The 9,376-nt window shown below is 37.9% G+C and overlaps 1 protein-coding gene across 2 annotated transcripts in view; it reads right to left on the reverse strand.

The window, feature by feature from the left end:
* mgat4c (mgat4 family member C) overlaps positions 1-3,286 on the reverse strand; it is a 129,575-nt gene extending 126,289 nt beyond the window's left edge. For both annotated transcript variants that reach the window (XM_085283004.1, XM_085283005.1), the window contains exon 1: positions 2,886-3,286. The gene's annotated coding sequence lies outside the window, so the exon portion shown is untranslated. The remainder of the gene's footprint in view (positions 1-2,885) is intronic.
* Positions 3,287-9,376: the final 6,090 nt, after the last annotated feature.

The raw sequence follows: 9,376 nt of genomic DNA on the forward strand, positions 1-9,376 counted from the left end.
ATCTGAGCGGATGCTGTGGCAATTTTCAGTGTCTCCAGACAGCTAAAAGTTCAGTGCATCTTACACAGGGATAAAGTTACTCTTTTAAAAATCTAATTAGTGCTTCTTTTATTTTGGAAGCTGAAAACAGTCTAACGATAGGAGGGATATCCTCACAGCATTTTCAGTTGCGCTTGCCAGTTCTAGAAAATTCTCAAATAAGCTATAGTAAGAGTGAAGTTATACCGACAATGTTTGGAAAAAAACAGCTGAGAATGGATTCAAGTGTAAATGTCTTACTAGGATGGACACTTCCATCTTCACTACATAGAACGTCTGTATTAACTGTGGCAAGGCAACAGAAATAAGCCTGCATGTAATTCCATTCAGAAAGCAGAAAGGATTAGAGCATTTTAGGTTTACGTTCTGCCTGAGCACACAGTTTCTCTATCCTTTTAAAGAAGTATGACTTTATTTAAATTGCTTGGACAGTAGAAATGAATGTAAAAGCATGACTCATTTTTTTTGGGAGTCTAGTCATTTTATAAACTGGTGGAGGCGGAGGAGTGGAGCGGGTGGGGGGGGTGTAGTTCCATTGTTGGTTCTAGCCAGACTTCTACTCCATGCTCACACTTAAGAGTGAGATTTGCCTAGTATTACTGTACCAAACAGGGCAGTGTAAAGTTTATGTTCATGAAGTCTTCATGTAGTAGGCTTGAACAGTGGGTCAGTGACCAGTCAGACAGCTTATGTAAATGTATGTACACTGTGATTTTTATTTGATGACTTCTGTGGAGTTGGCCCTGTCTCTTCTGCTGTCTTCTGGTTGACAATGTTTTTTTTATTTTATTTTCGAGCTGATAACAGTTGCAACATTATACACTGAATAATCAGAAATGTCCTACTTCACATATTTACACTGAGGACTGGACAATCAGAAGCACCATCTCCTGCAGTATGTAAGTGGATAATTTATTTATTTATTTATTTATTTATTTATTTTTCTTTTTAATGTCATGATGAAGTGATGAAGTATTCTATTTTGTTGTTGTTGTTGTTCCATATATCTAATTCAAAGCCTACTTCCATGACCAAAGATGCCTTGTTAAAGCTGGGATAAGCAATATGTTATTCAAGAGGCCTTAGAGAGAAGTCGACTCTCTCTCCTCCTTTGGGCTCTACTTTCAGACTTGAGGAAAAATGTAGTGTCAGGCTGGCCAATTACAGGTCTTTTCAGACCAGATCAGATGAGTAAAATAAAGAAGTATAAAGAATACAAATGGAATAAAGATAGTCGCACACTGGGTTGAACATTCTGTGAAGCCAATCGCATCGGCTTTATTTTCACATATATTAGACATGCTTGTTTGATGGGAGGGATTTAGGAGAGAGGTGTCTATATATGATATATATATATATATATATATATATATATATATATATATATATATATATATATATAGATAGATAGATAGATAGATAGATAGATAGATAGATAGATATAGATATATAGATATATATATAGATATACATACATATGTACACACATTGGGGTTTTGTTCATTTTTACTGTAGCTTTAAACTGAAAGCTACTGTATTTATAGCACAAGTTTTATACTGGTTTTTGTGCGTCTCTTCAGTTTTTCTGTAAAAATGAATTCATTCCAAATACCAGTGATTTCACAAAGTGCCGTGGTAACAAGTTGCAGCTCATAGTGGGAGACTCGCCCCTCTGTGACCCCTAATGAGCCAGCAGCCTCCCGCCAGAGGAAGCCTGAGCCGCTGCTCTTGTAATGAGCTGCTGTTTTGCTACAGGCCTTTCAGATGAGCCATGGAGCTGTCATTCGCACCGCAGGCCATGAGCAACTCTGGCAGATGATGCAATTCTTTGATGACTTTAAGGACAATGCATGCCTTTGGTGAAGCCTTACTGTTAGAGTTTTAATTCAGCCTTTCAGAAGTGCAATCGCATCTTGTGCTTTTCATATTGTGGATATCATAGTATGTGACAAAGTTGTTCATGCTTTGAAATAATACACTCATATTCATATTTATTGCTCCTTTTATTGAGTTATATTATTCAGGTGATGCAGATGCTGTTTTGATTTGCAGAACAGTTTCAGCCAATTAAAATGTAATTATATAACCTACTGAATACTACAGTTACACAACGACTAAGTCTTTAAAATGTGAAGAAGTTTACAAGAAGACACACAAAAGAAATTGTCCAAACTTCTTACTTTGGTCAGAAAATAGTCCAAAGACATTTAATTTATAATAATAATTTGTGTTTTGTTTTTTTTTAAATACCAAACCTTCATAACAACAAGCCTTTTGTACAAGATTTTTTACATTTTTGAACAATTTAAAACGTGCTTGATATTCCAATAGATGGCTATGGTTTATTAACCTAATATCAATATTACCGAATTCTGAGCCATGATCTTTTAAATATGGCACAGCCCGAAGCTATGACATCGCATGTCACGGATGTTTATGTGATTTCTTTAGATTAAAAAAAAAGATAATAAATAAATAAATAAAAGCCTCCCACAGCGTGTTTTAAGACAGTTAAAGATGTGAACTCCTTCCCTCTGGTGCTGCCTGGTTGCTAGGCTGGATAGAAATTGCACACACGCTCTCCGAGTGTGACTTATTGCATTTTTGATGTTATCAGACACGCAACCCCACATGCTGTGACGCCTGTGCAGCGAGGGAGGCTGTAATGTGCAAAAGTTATGACTTGGTTCGCATCTCGGTGACATGCTGTGCAGAGCTTGATAAGAACCAGAACAAGCGTGCTGGTACAGTTATCAGTGTACCCACGTGGCCTTACCTTCAGCATCCGTCACCTCAACTGGATATCAAACCAGCCAACATCCCACAAACATGACATCTGCACTCACCTCCACACCGGCAGACTCTACCGTGGACCGAAGGCAGGTGTCAGCGGGGGCTCTGCAGAGCCAACGACCTCTTTGTTTTTCTCTTTGTTTCTCTTTCTTATCTTCTGATGGTTAGACTGGCGCGGACACCGGCTCCGATGCGCTTCGTAATCTCCTACGACAGAGCCCAGGGAGGCGGGCAGGCACCGTAAGAAATTTCTCTAACGACCGATGGACATTTGTTTTTTCTCTCACACGCGGTTTGATATTCTCTTTTAGCTCTAGTAAAAGACAAACTTTGCCAATTTCGAAGGTTATTTCTAAGCATAAAACATTGCTGCCACATCCCTAAGGTACCGCTGCGCTCCGGTCTGCTCTCTCCTCAGCTCCTCCCGGCAGCAGGCGGACAGGAGGGCGGTGCGACTGGGTTCGTGCGCTCCAGCGGTGCATGCGTGGCACGAACGCTCCAGGATTCAACCGTTATCACAAGACAGAGTGCATGTGTCCTATTCAAAATGCACCGATTATGAGACATACCTCACAGGCTATAACTCTCGGGTCCAGGGGCGCTGATAACATTTTAGGAGATCCCATCTCTGATCCAACAGAGATGAGCATTTGTCCAACCCCCCTCCTCCTCTGGGAGAAGTTTAACAAATAACAGCAATTTGCTTAGAAACCCTCTACATGATGTAGAGTGCGCCAGGTTAGAGAAGAAATCGTTGACTAAACTTAGAGCCATATTGCTCACATTTTTATGTGAAAGAAATCAATTCAGATCTCATTTGATAGTGACCTCTCAGAAATAACCTAAAGACCCTGAGCCCTGGATTGGAAAGCACTATCTTTTGCCATTTTCCATATATTCATATATTCATATCATTTATGTCTATCTATCTATCTATCTATCTATCTATCTATCTATCTATCTATCTATCTATCTATCTATCTATCTATCTATCTATCTATTCAATAACTGAAATCGCAATACATTAATAAGTGGGAAAAAGGATTCAAACCATCTTTAACTGATTTATGATGACAGCTGTCAAATTGAAAAATAATTTGATTGTTTTGAGCCTGTATAGTTTCAGACTTCTGACTATATGTATAAATTGCTCAATATCTAAGCAGAAAATTAATCATCCATAAAATGTGACTTTGATATCAGCGTGAAAGCCCTGACATTAATCAGTAAAGAAATATGCAGCATGAAAATATTAGCCTGTTTATAATCACAAGTATCCATGGTGGGCCTATTAAGTCAAGCTGATTGGAAATTTTCACTGAAAATGACTTTGCACGAAAGAACACAGTCACTCAGAGAAAATGCTGGGTACCAGCTCACGCTCCATTTGAGGTCATTTTTGGGCTAAGCTGTTTATATGCATATTCATATCCTAATCACAAATACCTCAGCACACATAATTGAGCTGAATACTTTGGATATTATTATGGATAGAGAACTTAGTGTGACAGCAAAATAACATTAGGATATCCTGAGCCTATCCCAGCACATAATTGTGAAGGGAGCTTATACCAGATGGGAAACACTGTTTTCATGGCCCAAATGGAAATACTGAGCCTCCTGAATAATACTGGGCTGTAAATGTGCATGAAAATGCCTTCATTATAGCATTTAGTTGTGTATCACTGTTGATGTAAATATTTATTTTGTGGTACACAAAGAAAAACAGCCACTGTTACTTAGTACTATATTCCTAAATCACATCAGCGCTGCAAGTGATACAAAAACAGTGGGAAGTTTAGCTTGATAACAGTACATCTCTTAACATTTGGGCTTTGGCAAAGTTTTCATTCCTTTTCCAGCAGATATAATGTGGAAAATAGGACGTCTTTACTCAAGAAAAGCATTTCAGTGTATTTTGGTACATTTTTAAAAAACATTTTTTAATAAAGTTCACTGATGCAAGCGCTTCTTTTTTTTGTTTGTTTTTGTAAAAATTGATCATTTTCCGATTAAAATAAGGTAGCAAGAAAAATTAGAATTGCCTTCTCTGTGGTTATAATTTCATCCCCCCACATATTATGAGAATATAATATGTTCATATGATATGTGACTGACTGATATTCTTATGGTAACTGTCTGACTCCTAACCAGGAAAGTCACCAAAGACTAGTACTTTTAAACCAGAGACAGGGTGCTGTAGGTCTGTGCAGCTAAACAGACCGTCGGAGAATGCAGAAAGATGTGGTAGAGACTCTTACACTGACGTGAAATAGCCCTTCCCCCTCACAGTTTTGGAGGTTCTTAGAATAATGTAAACAGCCTTCAATGTTTAGTTCTAATACAGGGGCATGCTTGCAGTGTGGCATGGGCACAGGGGATCTGCCTTGTATTTTATGCATTCACACAAGCCTGTTGCTGGTCCTTTACAGCAGCCTCTTACATAATAAATGAGGAACGAACACAGCAGAGGGACTAACACCAACCCCAACAGTGGTCATCAACGACTGTTTCACTGTATATAACAAATGAACCACAGAAACATTTGAATTATTAATCCATTTTGAAACAAATTAAATGGTTACTGATAGATGATGCGGGTAAGGTAAGGCGATCTCATGAGTCGCATATAATCTTGTGTCACCGAATATTGTATTTTCTTGTATTTCACTTCTGACAGCAGTGTTGAAATATTCTACTGACAGGCAGGACTTCTTAACATGCATGTCCACATATTAGCCCTTAAAAGTGTGAACCATGAAATAATTGCTAAAGAACTCTAAATGTGAAAAGCTTAGTGTTACCTGAACCTTCTGACAAATGCAAAAAAAAAAAAAAATAGCAAAATATAAATTTGGATTTATTTGTATCATTTGTGCTACATCTGGTATCTTTATGCAATTTATTGCTTAAAAGTAAGTGAGTGTGTCAGATATAATGCATTTGGGGTTTTAGGTTTGAGTTTTCTGTAAGCATCAGTAGGATGTTCGACTTGCTTTAATGCCACTTTAAGAGTGCTGTGAAATTCATTATTGATAGAAGTGTTTTGTTTTGTTTTCTGATTAATTCACTGAGCAAATCCAAAATATCAGTCGCTGGTCCTCTGCTTAAAATACCTGATATATGAGAGGATAGGGACAAAGCTGTGTAAAGATGTAGATTAGATGACTTGTTGGATTGCTTTCCCTCGTAAAGTACAAATGGCTTAAGGATACCGTTTCAGGTTAGGATGCAAAACAGAGTTGACACAGGCGTTCGGCTGTTCTTTTGCGGGGGCTGCAGGGGCTATTTCTGGACATGCTCCTATGATTCATTAGTGGGTGTTTGGAGGTCTGATGTGTCAAGATGTGTCATTCCACTAATTGTCATTCTGACTTATCCTAAGCCCTCTCCAGCCCCTCAGCTCTCAGCAGAGATTATTTCAGCACAAAACTAAGAAGAGAGAGAAGTTTTTATGCACCTCAGGGAAAGAGAATCTGGTTTGGCTCTCTTGAGGTTTAATAGAGCTGGACTACATACACATTTGATACTTTTCTCGACACTGAAATCAGATACTTCTTGTTTCCATGTCCAGGTCAGAGTTTAGTTTAAAGGGAGAAAATACTCAAATTATTTTATCGCCTGCATTCATAACTTGATTATCAACATAGATGTGACCTGATTTTTTTTAGTTTCTTTTAAAACACTATGAAGAGCTTATGTTCTTATAAGCTTTAAAAAAAGCTCTATAAACTGTTATAAAAAGAGAACAAAACAACCAAACAAATCACACTCCATTTCAAAGGGGTTGCAATGTATGCCAATATAATATATACATGGCTGAGAAGAAAATTTTTGTTAACATCATTTATTGTTTTAAAGCCACCATCGTAAATATTCTACCAGGACGCGTTGATCACATAACTTCTTGTATGAGAAATGGCTTTGCTCTGATATACCAACTGTAAACAATTTAGCAGCAAGAAATACAAATATCTATCTATCTATCTATCTATCTATCTATCTATCTATCTATCTATCTATCTATCTATCTATCTATCTATCTATCTATCTATCTATCTATCTATCTATCTACACAGTTGGCTCAAGGTGCTTTATTCTGAAAAATTAAGAGCCTACAATAATACAGAGAAATCAGAAGACCCCCTATGAGCACACAGTGGGAAGGAAAAAGTCCCTTTTAACAGAAAGAAACTTCCATTCTCAGGGAGGGGCGGCCATCTGCTGCGACTAGTTGGGGTTAAGGGAGGGTGACAATGCAAAAGAAATTTCTTATGTGAACTAACTTCTGTTTCATGGACTTACATAATATCACGATAAGTCCTTTACTGCTTCGTGACTACTTTTACAAAAACAAATATTGTTAACACAACATCTATGAATTCTTCTTATCTTATCCTTATACAGAATAAAAATTATATTTTACTACAGACAGCTGGGTGGATAGAATGAGTTATGCAAAAATATTACAAACATGCATACACTATATTAAGTCCTGAGGTAAAAATGAGTAGATCACTTGAAGCAGAAAGCAGGCTGCACAAACTGGCCTCATCTGACATGATTTTACATCATTTCACAATGCCTGCAGATTATTGATCACAGCCTGATCTGATCGAAGACTGGATGGATCTCAGTTTGCCTTAGAACATTTATATAGATGAACATTTAGAGGCTTTCAGCTGTACGCTTGAGCAATCTATTGATATATGGACTGACAAAGACCAGTCTTTGGGATGCAATCCATCTCAAGCATGAAGCTGTGGGCCTGGTTGAAACATAACACCATCTTGCTAGTTCCTCCTCACACAAGTTTAATCCAAAAAACATCTTGTTTAAATGAGAAAGTATTATTCTCATCATTCAACAGTGTGGCTATCACCAAAAACAAAGCATGATGACATAGTGCAGTAATTACAGTAATGATAGGCCTGTGCTGTATTCACGTGAAAAAAGGACACTAGATACTCTGCATGTTTCAGCAAACCTCAGTAACCTACAGTACACAGCAAATATATTAAATTTGATCCATATATTCTTTCATAGAGGTTTGGCCCAGTCGCCATGCATTAATTTGAATTTATGGGTTTGTGCTTTGTGCAAAGTATGCAAAATATCTGGTCTATTTTTAAGTCCTTCCAGTAACTTTACTGTTGCCCTCTTAATATATCAATTGATTTCCTGGAATGAGTCATTACTGAGCTACAAAAGAGGGAAATTGATCTTACTTGTAATTAAAAAAGCTTAATTACCAATAATTAAGCTTTTTTATTTAACAAGAACCGTGTGCCTCATATCTCACAGAGCATGTACAGTACAAGGTGTATTATGTGCTGAAAGGACAACACTAGATAATTCACGTCAGCCAAACAAACGCTTAACAAGAATTCAAGATTTCACAATAGAGGACGAAAGGCCCTTTTCTCCCAGTATCATTTGTGCAGTGAATTATATCTGGTAATTGGTCCGAACATCTTGGTTCACATTGTTTTCACTGCAGGAAGCAAGAGCAGGAGAGCTCCGCATTGAAAACTTTCCCAAGCCTTCTGCAAGGGGGATGTAAAGGAATCTTGTGAAGAGGTTAAGCCATTGTTAATTCCACAATGCTTAATCGTTCTCCTAAAATAACAGGGAAAGCATCATTCCGAGAACAGTTGCCAATGGAAAGATTAACTGGATTAGCAAACAGATGATGTGGCCGAGCAGTGATTGCTGTGGGTCTGAATTGTATCAGTGTGGAAAGTGTTTAGATCTATATTTATTAAAAACCCAAATCTCTACTTTAAAAATAAAAACAAAACGTGAATGCAACCGTTGTCAGTCACAGAGCGATGAAGACTTTTTAAAACATCTTTAAAACAAACTAATTGTGATTAATTTTAGACAGATGATGCACAAAGCAATGCCTGAGGAAGACTTTCATTCAACTCTGTTCCCAACCTTGACAGAGGAGATGGAGTCAAAATAATAGATTCTGTGGAGATATGGCTGGATTTTTTAAAATACACTGTAAATCTTTGGCTAGAAAAGCCACAGTGGGCTTGTTATGTTCTCTCCTTATGAATAACTGTGGAGGTCCAGAAGCCTTAATAACCTCACTAACTCAGTCTCCTCTCTTCCCCTATGTTATTTTGGTCATCTCCATACAGAGGAACACAAAGCGACCGTACCCCAGGGTTGCCATGAATAGGGATGTTTATGACAGTGTGGTACAATTTGTCACTCCTTAGCGCAACCTGTGTCCTGCAGGAAGCCAAATAATGATTTTAACTGCCCGTCTGAAAGATTGATCTTCCTAATCCTCCCCACCTTTCTTCCTACTGAAAGGTGCAAACTAATTTACGACAGGGCTGACGATGGGCATGCTACGCCTGTGAATGAATGATCTGGCCTCTAGCAAAAAGAGGTAATTTCCTCTTAATGTAGTGCCGTAAACATTTATCATCATGCTGAGCTGACAGCACATCGACACAACGAGGACTGTGCAAGTGCTTGCTTTAATCTGAGAAGATTTTTACCTTTGATTACTGGTGTGGCATACAAT

The sequence above is a fragment of the Mchenga conophoros genome, linkage group LG7 (assembly GCF_057382185.1).
Source record: "Mchenga conophoros isolate Kocher_MC1m ecotype Shallow Benthic linkage group LG7, M_conophoros_male_GT1.1, whole genome shotgun sequence".
Taxonomy (NCBI): domain Eukaryota; kingdom Metazoa; phylum Chordata; class Actinopteri; order Cichliformes; family Cichlidae; genus Mchenga; species Mchenga conophoros.